We start from the raw sequence: 12,772 nt of genomic DNA on the forward strand, positions 1-12,772 counted from the left end.
TTCAGGCGCATTCAGGGCCAGCTCACCCCCACTTTCCTTAGCAACTATAAATTGTCTCAATTTATCTGGTACAAAAAACACATAGAGGGGAATAATCGAACGGCGCCGGCAAAATAGATTGCCGGCGATCTATTTTGGCAGCGCCGCAAACAGCTGGCCGGAACCGTATTATCGAAAAAGATGGCCGGCCATCTTTTTTTTCGATAATACGGTTTAGCCCGGCCAAATGCCGTGGAGTTCGCCGGGTTTGTTTTTCAGCGATAATGGAAAGTTATGTCGGCCATCTCAACCCCAGCCAAATTCAAGGCATTTGGCCGTGGGAGGAGCCAGCATTTTTAGTGCACTGGCCCCCCTGACATGCCAGGACACCAACCAGCCACCCTACGGGTCACTGCGGTGGACTTCAGAAAAACTCCCACGTGCATAGCTCCCTTACTTTGGGAGCTGAGCCCCCCAACACCCCCCCCAAACCCACTACCCACAAATGTACTGCACCCACTAAAATTGCTCCAGGGACCTGCATACAGCCTCTAGGACTTATTGCTGCTGTATAACTTTGGCACACCAGTTCACACCTGAAGACTAATCTCTCTGAAAAAGTCCTTTCTTGAAATAACCATGTTTACTCACAGTTAACTGCAGATCAGAGGTTGTGCCCCACTGGCAAAGAGTCCCCTGGTACTAAGATTAGCAGTAGGTCAGAACTGGCACAATGGTGTACAATGCCCTCTTTCAGCACCATGCAAGGTAAGAACTATATTCCCTAACGTGGGTAACACAGGAAAGGGAACTAAAACTGGCTTACAAAAATGGCCACTACCGCATGGACTACAACAGGAAACAAAACAGGGCACACTCTGACCCAGTTAGCATGGGGGGGGGGGGGGGGGAAAGCACCAGGGGAGTAGAGCCCAGTACCCTACACCCACCACAATGCATTGCTAATGTGACTCTGCAGGGCACCTAACAGAAAAGGTGTCACACTCACCCAAGAGCCACATCGCAACCAGGGAAAGGCTGTCGGAGGATACAACACATTCTGCTGTCATGGAGGTGGGTACAGCATTTGAGGCTGGCAAAAAAGGTTTTTAGTTTTATTTTTTTAGTGTGGGAGGGGGTTGGTGACCACTGGGGGAGTATGGGGAGGTCATCCCCCATTCCCTCCAGTGGTCATCTGGTCAGTTGGTGCACCTTTTTGAGGCTTGGTCGTGAAAATAAAAGGACCAAGTAAAGCCGGCGAAATACTGCTTAACGCCGCTTTTTTTTCCATTATCGGCGAAAGCCGGCCATCTGGTAGCCACGCCCATGCCTGCCCATGTCCCGCCTTCGCTTATCTACCGATACGCCCCCTTGAACTTTCGCCGGCGAAGCGACGGGAAAGCAGCGATGCAGTCAAAAATGCCACTTTCGATTATACCGATTTCGCCGCTTTTAAAAAATCGCCGGCCATCTCCCGATTTGTGTCAGAAGATGGCTGGCGATCACTTTCGATTATAAGCTGGATAATGAGCTGTGTTTAAGGAAATAAGGCATCTACATGCAAATTTTAATTTAAAAGTGCCGCCTAATGAGAGGATCCGGGGCCTAAGCCCTAGAAACTCTCTCCTCTTCCTTTGCGTAGATTTACTGATATCGGGAAAAACTTGTATTTTTGATCCATAAAATTGAGCGGAAATATGTCTGAAGTCTAAATACATTATTTCTGTCGGTTTCGAAGGCAAATGACACCAAAAACGTTGTACGTTCAGTAATAGGTTCCAAAGATGTTTCAAGGAATTGTGTTAAGTTCAATTCTGGAGCCTCCACTAGAGATGTTTTTACTCCAGTTATATAGTAGGCTTTAATAATTGGAGGCAAAGCTTCTTTTGGTATTTTCAATATGTCAGAAAAATATTTCCTTAACATTTCCAAAGGTGGTATCAAAGGAGTCTTAGGAAAATTTAAGAATCTTAGGTTGTTACGCCTAAGTTGATTGTCAAAGTACTCAATTTTCCTTTGCATATTATCTCTTTCATATGACAAATTTCCAGCAATGGTTTGCAATTTTTTTATCTCAAGTAAATTTGACTCACTCTTTTCCTCTTGGGCCTTGACTTTCGATTCCGTAGTCTGCTGCTGTAATTTCAAATCCTTTACTTCATTATTAAACGAAGTTGAAACTTGAAGCAGGGAGGAGTTTAGGACCTGAATTGCATCCCAAAGGCCCTCGAGGGTAACGACTGCTGGTCTTGAACTCACGCCAAGTCCCGCTGGTGGAGTCGCCAGGATAGGGGAGGGCGAGGAAATGACACCACCCGCCCTCCGTTCTGATGCCAAGCTACCTACACATCTCCATTACTCTGCATCTCCTTTACTCTGCTAAGCTTAGCCTGTACTCTCTACACTTTACTTTGTAATCCTACTACTATGTAAGCCGCATTGGACCTGCTATAAGTGGGAAAGTGTGGGGTAAAAATGTAACAAATAAATAAAATAATAAATAAATTTCCAGAATAATTCAAACACTCTTGTTGTTAATGGCTGTACATGGGACTTGATCGGCATTTGCACCTGCTTTTAGCAGGTGTAATTGTCAGTGTCTAAAGTTAGGTGTTGTTTATACACTTAGCACTATTCTGTAAAGGACACAGATCCTTTATAGAATAGTGCTCAGCGCTTAAACTTGTCTGCACTATTTCTAGAATTAGTCCTTAGTGCTTCCAAGCTAATGCTAATGCACCTTTTAACACAGGATCTGTAAAGACGAAGGCTGAGAACGCCCCTATTAATTTGCTCATTATATTTGCAACTACTGCGTGCTAAGGTCCGGCATTAAGCCACAGTAATTGCAAATTTTAACACGGTTTAGTAAAAGGGCTCTTATCTATATCACATGTGAGCCTATGGATGCTAGCTAAACCCAGGGGTGGGAGGGACATCTCTTTGCACATCCCAGTTGAACTCTGTACGTTACATTATTCCCCAGTGTCCTCAGGGACCTGGGAACAATTGTATATGATTTGGGGTTGGGCAGGCCAAAACTTCTCATTTAATTTCCTGTGTTTATTTAATACCTGCTTTGATTATACCACAGAAAGATGGTATATCAAATTCCATACCCTTACCCCATTTACAGAATCTTTCCTTTTTTTTTTTTTTGCTTTGGGCAGTGCTATCAATTTAATACCCTATTATTCAAACAGTGTGTCCTATTGCTTAAATAATGTGCACTATTGGTGAATGGTGTGCACCACTGATAAACAATGCTCACTATTCAGCAATAGTGCATGTTATCAAGCAATAGTACATCATATTATGTAATAGTGTGCATTATTAATAAATAAATACTCACTATTCAGCAATAGTGCATGCTATCAAGTAATAAGTACATCCTATTATGTGTGCACTATTGATAAATAATGTTCACTATTCAGCAATAGTGCATGTTATCAAACAGTGGTACATCCTATTATGTAATAGTGTGCATTATTCATAAATGCTCACTATTCAAAAATAGTGCATGCTATCAATTAATAAGTACATCCTTTTATGCAACAGTGGGCACTAGTGCACAATGGCACACAATATCGATATTAAAAACAAAAAACAAAATTGGGGTGTTTTCTTGTCCTTTCAGATTACAAACAACATGAAATGACAAGGAATAAGTCATTAACATTGCCAATATCTTTTCAGATGAATGATTCTGCCTGTATATTACAGGACCAAAAAGGAGAATCAGGACAAACCTTCCACGGAACACCAAAGAAAAGCCACACAGGAGCAGAAGGTGACAAACTTGATTTCCAGCCTGGGAGAGAATGTTCAAATGTTCTTTATTTAAAGGCACCAGAGAAATGACCATGTTTCGGCGGATGCAGCCACCTGCCTCAGGGGTCGCAAGGAACACTCTATGTCTGTGTAAACAGAATTTGAACCTGGTGCAATAAAGGGTATGATACATACCTGTAGCAGTTGTTCTCCGAGGACAGCAGGCTGATTGTTCTCACGACTGGGGTGACGTCCGCGGCAGCCCCCACCAACCGGAAATAAGCTTCGCGGGACGGTCGACACGCAGGGCACGCCCACCGCGCATGCGCGGCCGTCCTCCCGCCCGTGCGCGACCGCTCCCGCCAGTTGAATGACTAGCAAAAAATATGAAATACACAACTCCAAAGGGGAGGAGGGAGGGAAGGTGAGAACAATCAGCCTGCTGTCCTCGGAGAACAACTGCTACAGGTATGTATCATACCCTTTCTCCGAGGACAAGCAGGCTGCTTGTTCTCACGACTGGGGTATCCCTAGCTCTCAGGCTCACTCAAAACAAGAACCCAGGTCAATTGAACCTCGCAACGGCGAGGAAACAACAGAAATTGACCTACGAAGAACAACTAACTGAGAGTGCAGCCTGACCAGAATAAATTCGGGTCCTGGAGGGTGGAGTTGGATTTACACCCCAAACAGATTCTGCAGCACCGACTGCCCGAACCGACTGTCGCGTCGGGTATCCTGCTGGAGGCAGTAATGTGATGTGAATGTGTGGACAGATGACCACGTCGCAGCCTTGCAAATCTCTTCAATAGTGGCTGACTTCAAGTGGGCCACTGACGCTGCCATGGCTCTAACACTATGAGCCGTGACATGACCCTCAAGAGTCAGCCCAGCCTGGGCGTAAGTGAAGGAAATGCAATCTGCTAGCCAATTGGAGATGGTGCGTTTCCCGACAGCGACCCCTAGCCTGTTAGGGTCGAAAGAAACAAACAATTGGGCGGACTGTCTGTGGGGCTGTGTCCGCTCCAAGTAGAAGGCCAATGCTCTCTTGCAGTCCAATGTGTGCAACTGACGTTCAGCAGGGCGGGTATGCGGCCTGGGGAAGAATGTTGGCAAGACAATTGACTGGTTAAGATGGAACTCCGACACCACCTTCGGCAGGAACTTTGGGTGGGTGCGGAGCACTACTCTGTTGTGATGAAATTTGGTATATGGAGCATGAGCTACTAGGGCTTGAAGCTCACTGACCCTACGAGCTGAAGTAACTGCCACCAAGAAAATGACCTTCCAGGTCAAGTACTTCAGATGGCAGGTATTCAGTGGCTCAAAAGGAGGTTTCATCAGCTGGGTGAGGACGACGTTGAGATCCCATGACACAACAGGAGGCTTGATAGGGGGCTTTGACAAAAGCAAGCCTCTCATGAATCGAACGACTAAAGGCTCTCCAGAGATGGCTTTTCCTTCCACACGATAATGGTAAGCACTAATCGCACTAAGGTGATTCCTTACTGAGTTGGTCTTGAGGCCAGACTCTGATAAGTGCAGAAGGTATTCAAGCAGGTTCTGTGCAGGGCAAGAACGAGGTTCTAGGGCCATGCTCTCACACCACACGACAAACCTCCTCCACTTGAAAAAGTAACTCTTTTTAGTGGAATCCTTCCTAGAGGCAAGCAAGACCCGGGAGACACCCTCAGACAGACCCAACGCAGTGAAGTCTACGCCCTCAACATCCAGGCCGTGAGAGCCAGAGACTGGAGGTTGGGGTGCAGCAACGCTCCGTCGTTCTGCGAAATGAGAGTCGGAAAACACTCCAATCTCCACGGTTCTTCGGAGGACAACTCCAGAAGAAGAGGGAACCAGATCTGGCGGGGCCAAAAGGGCGCGATCAGAATCATGGTGCCGCGGTCTTGCTTGAGCTTCAGTAAGGTCTTCCCCACCAAAGGTATGGGAGGATAAGCATACAGGAGGCCGGTCCCCCAATGGAGGAGAAAGGCATCCGACGCTAGCCTGCCGTGTGCCTGAAGTCTGGAACAGAACAGAGGCAGCTTGTGGTTGGTCTGAGAGGCGAAAAGGTCCACCGAGGGGGTGCCCCACGCTCGGAAGATCTTGCGTACCACTCTGGCATGGAGCGACCACTCGTGCGGTTGCATGACTCTGCTCAGTCTGTCGGCCAGACTGTTGTTTACGCCTGCCAGGTACGTGGCTTGGAGGAGCATGCCGAACCGACACGCCCAACGCCACATCCCGACGGCCTCCTGGCACAGGGGGCGAGATCCGGTGCCCCCCTGCTTGTTGACGTAATACATTGCAACCTGATTGTCTGTCCGAATTTGGATAATTTGACAGGACAGCCGATCTCTGAAAGCCTTCAGTGCGTTCCAGATCGCTCGGAGCTCCAGGAGGTTGATCTGCAGATCCTTTTCCTGGAGGGACCACAGACCCTGAGTGTGGAGCCCATCGACATGGGCTCCCCACCCCAGGCGAGATGCATCCGTCGTCAGCACTTTCGTGGGCTGCGGAATTTGGAATGGACGTCCCAGGGTCAAATTGGTCCGGATGGTCCACCAGAGCAGTGAAGTGCGGCAACTGGTGGAGAGGCGGATGACATCTTCTAGATTCCCGGTGGCTTGAAACCACTGGGAAGCTAGGGTCCATTGAGCAGATCTCATGTGAAGACGAGCCATGGGAGTCACATGAACTGTGGAGGCCATATGACCCAGAAGTCTCAACATCTGCCGAGCTGTGACCTGCTGAGACGCTCTGGTCTGCGAAGCCAGGGCCAAGAGATTGGTAGCCCTCGCTTCGGGAAGGTAGGCCTGAGCCGTCTGGGTATTCAGCAGCGCTCCTATGAATTCCAGAGACTGAGTAGGCTGGAGATGGGACTTTGGGTAATTTATCACAAACCCCAGCAGCTCCAGAAGTTGAATAGTGCACTGCATGGACCGGAGGGCTCCTGCCTCCGAGGTGCTCTTGACCAGCCAATCGTCGAGATATGGGAACACGTGCACTCCCAGCTTGCGTAGATACGCCGCCACCACCACGAGGCACTTTGTAAACACTCGTGGGGCAGAGGCGAGCCCAAAGGGCAGCACACAATACTGAAAGTGCCGTGCGCCCAGGCGGAATCTGAGATACTGTCTGTGAGCTGGCAGTATCGGGATGTGAGTGTATGCGTCCTTTAAATCCAGGGAACATAGCCAATCGTTTTTCTGAATCATTGGCAGAAGGGTGCCCAAGGAAAGCATCCTGAACTTTTCTTTGACCAGGAATTTGTTCAGGCCTCTCAGGTCTAGGATGGGACGCATCCCCCCTGTTTTCTTTTCCACAAGGAAGTACCTGGAATAGAATCCCTGCCCTTCCTGCCCGGGTGGTACGGGCTCGACCGCATTGGCGCTGAGAAGGGCGGAGAGTTCCTCTGCAAGTACCTGCTTGTGAAGGGAGCTGAAAGACTGAGCTCCCGAAGGACAATTTGGAGGCAGGGAGGCCAAATTCAGGGCGTATCCGCACCGCACTATTTGGAGAACCCACTGGTCGGAGGTTATGAGAGGCCACCTTTGGTGAAAAAATTTTAACCTCCCTCCGACCGGCAGATCGTCCGGTACGGACACTTGTAGGGCGGCTATGTTCCCGTGGATCCAGTCAAAAGCCCGTCCCCGGCTTTTGCTGTGGAGGCGCAGGGGGCTGCTTAGGCGCACGCTGTTGACGAGAACGAGCGCGCTGGGGCTGTCCCTGTGCCTGGCGAGGCCTTCGGGCCGGCTGGTTGTACCTACGCTTTGCAAAAGAATAGGGTGCAGCCTGCCGTGCCCGGGAAAAACGCCCACCCGTGGGGGCGGGTGCTGAAGGCGCCCGGTGGGAGAGCTTGTCGAGAGCGGTTTCCCGCTGATGCAGTTGGTCCACCATCTGCTCGACCTTCTCACCGAAAATGTTATCCCCCCGGCAAGGGACGTCAGCCAGTCTCTGCTGGGTGCGGTTGTCCAGGTCAGAGGCACGCAGCCATGAGAGCCTGCGCATCACTATACCTTGGGCCGCAGCACGAGATGCCACGTCACAGGTGTCAAAAATCCCCCTGGACAGGAACTTTCTGCACGCCTTCAGCTGCCTGACCACCTCCTGATAAGGCCTGGACTGCTCCGGCGGGAGCTTATCGACCAGGTCCGCCAGCTGTTGCACATTGGTCCGCATGTGGATGCTCATATAGAGCAGGTAAGATTGGATGCGGGTCACGAGCATGGAGGATTGGTAGGCCTTCCTCCCAAATGAGTCCAGAGTGCGAGACTCCCGCCCCGGGGGCGCCGAGGCGGTATCCCTCGAACTCCGTGCCCTCTTGAGAGCAGAATCCACGACCGCTGAGTCATGGGGCAACTGGGGCCGCATGAGCTCTGGGTCAGAGTGGATCCTGTACTGGGACTCTGCTTTCTTGGGAATGGTGGGATTAGTTAGTGGTCGCACCCAGTTCCGGAGCAGCGTCTCCTTCAGGACATTGTGCAGCGGTACCGTGGAGGACTCTCTAGGTGGTGATGGATAGTCGAGGACCTCGAGCATCTCGGCCCTCGGCTCTTCCACAGAGACCACGGGAAAGGGAATGCTTATAGACATATCCCGCACAAAGGAGGCAAAGGAGAGACTCTCAGGAGGTGAGAGCTTCCTCTCCGGTGACGGCGTGGGGTTCGAGGGAAGGCCCGTAGACTCCTCTGAGGAGAAATATCTCGGGTCCTCCTCTTCCCCCCACGAGTCCTCATCCTCGGTATCGGACATTAGCTCATGTAGCTGCGTCCGGTACCGGGCCCGGCTCGACGTCGAGGCACCGAGGTCTCGGTGTCGTCGAGCGGTGGACTCCCGCGCCGGCGGGGACGGAGCTCCCTCCATCGACGTCGACGGGGACTCCACCTGCGTGGCTGTCGAGACCGGCACCGCAAGCGGCGGCGGTGTCGACTGCCCCGGCGCCGGGCTAGAGCTCGCCGGCGCCACAGTCATCGGCGCCGAGGGCGCAAGCACCCCCGGCGCCGGCACAGCCTGGCGCATCAGCCCTTCCAGGATCCCCGGAAGGATGGCTCTGAGGCACTCGTCCAGGCCCGCTGCCGGGAAAGGCGGTGGGGCCGGTAAGGGTGTCGGTGCCGGAAGCTGCTGGGGGCCAGGAGACGGCACCGAGGTGCCGGAACCCCGACGCGTCGGTACCTCCACCACCGACGGAGATCTCTCCTCTCTGCGATGACGCTTCGGCGTCGACTCCTCTTCAGGGTGCACCGAGGGCTCCCGGTGACGGCGCTTCTTGTCTTTTTTCCGGTGCACGTCACCGGTGCCGGAGGGCATGGAGGAGGAGGAGGTCGATCCCCCTCGGTCTCGGGGTACCGGGTCCGACAGGGTTCGGTCCCGTGGCTCACGAGTTGAGGGAGTGACCGGGGCCGACTGCCCACGCGGTCTCTCTACCCCACTCTCGCCGGCGGACCGGCGGGCCGACGGGACCTGTTCTCCTGGGGTCGCTGCCATCGGTGCCGATGTCTCGGGCATCGATACCGGTACCGAAGAACCGGTCTTCGATACCGATGCCGTCGAGGTCGACGTCGAGGGGCCGGCGCAAGTTCCAAAAGACGGTCCCGCAGAACTTGCCTCGCAACCTGAGTCCGTTTCCGGAGACCGAGACACAAAACGCACGACTTGAGATTGTGCTCCGGCCCGAGGCACTGGAGGCACCAAGCGTGGGTGTCGGTCTGCGAGATCGGCCGGCCGCAGCGACCACACTTTTAAATCCACTCGGGACCTTCGAGGACATCGACGGAAAAATCGCGTCGGCGAAGTCAAAGTCGGCAATGGTGGCTAAAATCACACCACGAAAACTGAAACCGACCGAGCGGCCACTAGGCCGCAACGAGGCGTCCCCGCTAGAAAGCGAGGGAAAAGAAGGAGCGCGTGCTCCACACGCGCAAAATTCTTTTTTTTTTTTTTTTTTTTAAGAAAAGAGAAAGAAGAAGAAGAAGAGGCCGAACAGGCCAAAAGCGACGATCCGCGTAAACGCGGTCGAAAAAATCCGGCGGCTGAAACGAGAGAGAGGGGAAAACACAACTCTCTCAGTCGCGGAAAAAAAGTAACTGGCGGGAGCGGTCGCGCACGGGCGGGAGGACGGCCGCGCATGCGCGGTGGGCGTGCCCTGCGTGTCGACCGTCCCGCGAAGCTTATTTCCGGTTGGTGGGGGCTGCCGCGGACGTCACCCCAGTCGTGAGAACAAGCAGCCTGCTTGTCCTCGGAGAAATGAATGTATATTCCAGGATAAAAGACTGCACTGGATATACGTGTGCAGTCTCTCAAAACAACTGTCAATGCACAGCCGCAATGAAGGGCCCAATAAACAGTGTAAATATACACCCTCAATGGTTATAATTAACTCATTGATTATTTAAAGGTGTCAGTAAATATAAAGTTACATATTATTCATAGTTTGTTGTCCTAACAGTGAAGTATCTCTGAAAACCAGTTCGAACTGTGCAAGATGTTAATACCTGGCTATGGGGAACCTCATACTGTACAACAGAAAACTGCACCTACCATGTTGTGATATATACACAGGTCTTCCTGAGAGCAAAGAACAGATGAAAAAGGGGTAAGATCGACATATATTTAACAAGAAAATTTTATACAGACTATACCCCTGGCTGGGGCTACAATTAAATGAAAATATCAAAATATATATGTAATGTAACTTGTCTCCATTTGAGTTTCTATCATTTATGAGTTGCATAAGCAAAGCAAATACACCTTTAAATCTGCTGCTCACCCCAAAATGGTCAGCTTTCTAGGTGCTTCCTCAGGCTACAAGAAGTGGTGCCATTTTTTCAAGGACATTTTGGACTGTTTTAGAGGTCCAGGTTGCTAAGACACTACTGAAAACTTATCTCTTCGACAAGACTTATCACAAAGATCAGCACATGTAACTGTACAATCTTTAATATATATAGGAATGTCTTATAAAGTCTTTTGCTGTAATACAACCATGTACTTCACCACCATGTAACCCTAACCCTCCATAAACCAAATGTATATTCTCTTCTATTTCCAATATCTACGACGAATTGTAAGCCACATTGAGCCTGCAAAGAGGTGGGATAATGTGGGATACAAATGCAATAAATAAATAATAATGTTTATTATTTAGATTTTGCTCACACCTTTTTCAGTAGTAGCTCAAGGTGAGTCACATTCAGGTATACTGGGTCTCTCTCTGTCCATGGTGGGCTCAACAGATCTAAGCTTGTGCCTAAGGCAATGGAGGGTTAGGTGACTTGCTCAAGATCACAAGGAGCAGCAGTGAACCAGGTACCTCTGGATGTCAAGACTGGTGCTCTAACCACTAGGCCACTCCTCCTCTCCAAAGCCAAACCATTCCTCCCACAACACACAAAAACACCATATACATTCTAAGCTAACAGACAGCCCCCTTCCCCCCCCCCAGCCACAGGGAAAGCCCCCTCTCCCACCCTCTATCAGTCACAGGAGACCCCCTCCTCCCCACCCCAGCTACCAGCAGACTAGTTCAAATGCTGGTCTCAGAGCTCTGCAGTCATGAGTTTTGTGAATATCAGTGGTGTAGCTACGTGGGGCCTGGGCCCCCGTAGATTTGGCCCTGGACCCCCCTGCCGATGACCTTCTCGACCCCCCCCTCCTGTTGCCAACCCGCTTTCGCCATCACCTACCTTTGCTGGCGGGGGAGGGTTGGCGGCGGGAGGGGGGTCAACGTTGTTGGTGGTGGTGGAGGTGGTGGTGGGGGGTCGGCAATGGCGGGGGGGGGGGGGGTTGACGGCGCCGGGGGGGGGGGGGGGCTAAAATGTGCCCCCTCACCTCGGGCTCTGGACTCCCCTCCCGCCGAAGTCTGGCTACGCCCCTGGTGAATATATCTGTAAAGCAGAGGTTCTCAACCCAGTGATCTGGTCACACCTAGCCAGTTAGTTTTCAGGCTATCCATAATGACTATGCATGAGAGAAATTTACATGCATTACCTCCACTGTATGCAAATCTGTTTAATACATGTTCATTGTAGGTATCCTGAAAACCTGAGTGGCTAGGTGTGTCCTGAGGACTGGGTTGAGAACAGGGCCGCCGAGGGGGATATAGGGGGGATCAAATTCCCCGGGCCCGGTCTCCAAGGGGGGCCCAGCACCGGGTCCTAGGGTCTGTCTCTCTCCTGCTCCTATCGGGAACCAGTCTCGGTATACTAGAGCAGGCGAGAGACAGGCTGCGGTGCAGGGCCCCCCTTGGAGGCTGGGAAGGAGCAGATGCATTGATGAAGCGTCAGATCCTCCTGACCTCAAGTGGGGGCCCAGCGTGGGGATCTCTCGTGGCAGCAGCAGTGGTTGCATTCCAGGTTTGGACCGGTGGCTGTATCCTGTGTGTGTGTGGGGGGGGGGGGCCGTCAGCTGCGTCCTGATGGGGGGGCCCGGCAGCCGCATCCTGAGCGGGAAAGGGAGCCCAGTGGCTGCATCCCAAGTGGGGAGGGGGGCCGGAGGCAGCCCCGCCCAGGGCCCCGCCCTGACCCTTGGCAGCTCTGGTTGAGAACTCCAGATGCCTGGAGTTTCTCAGAGAGACCCAGATTACAAAAGAAAGAAGAGAGAGGAGAGTCCAAGAGGATTCTACTTCTGATTTTTGTACACGTTGTAAGGTGGATTATTTGGGTATTTAACTCTGGCTTTCAGGATTTTGTTTCCCTATTCCACCCACATCCTTGGTCTTCACTCCCAATCCTCAAAGGCAAAGGATTATATTTTCAGGATATATCTAATGAATATGAATGAAAGAGATTGCCATACAATGAAGTTAGTAGGTATGCAAACCTTTCTCATGCATATTCATTGGAGAAATCCTGAAAACCTAACTCATTGTGGCCCTGGAGGACTCGGAGTCAAGACCAAGGACCTAGACCCTTTATTTTGGACACATTGGTCATTTTGCTGTTTTCCTTTTACATAGCACCTCTGGAGCTATCCTCACATTCCATAGTGAGAGCTGAGGCTACATATATTTCTTCCTAATGAC

The sequence above is a fragment of the Microcaecilia unicolor genome, chromosome 2 (genome assembly GCF_901765095.1).
Source record: "Microcaecilia unicolor chromosome 2, aMicUni1.1, whole genome shotgun sequence".
Classification (NCBI taxonomy): Eukaryota; Metazoa; Chordata; class Amphibia; order Gymnophiona; family Siphonopidae; genus Microcaecilia; species Microcaecilia unicolor.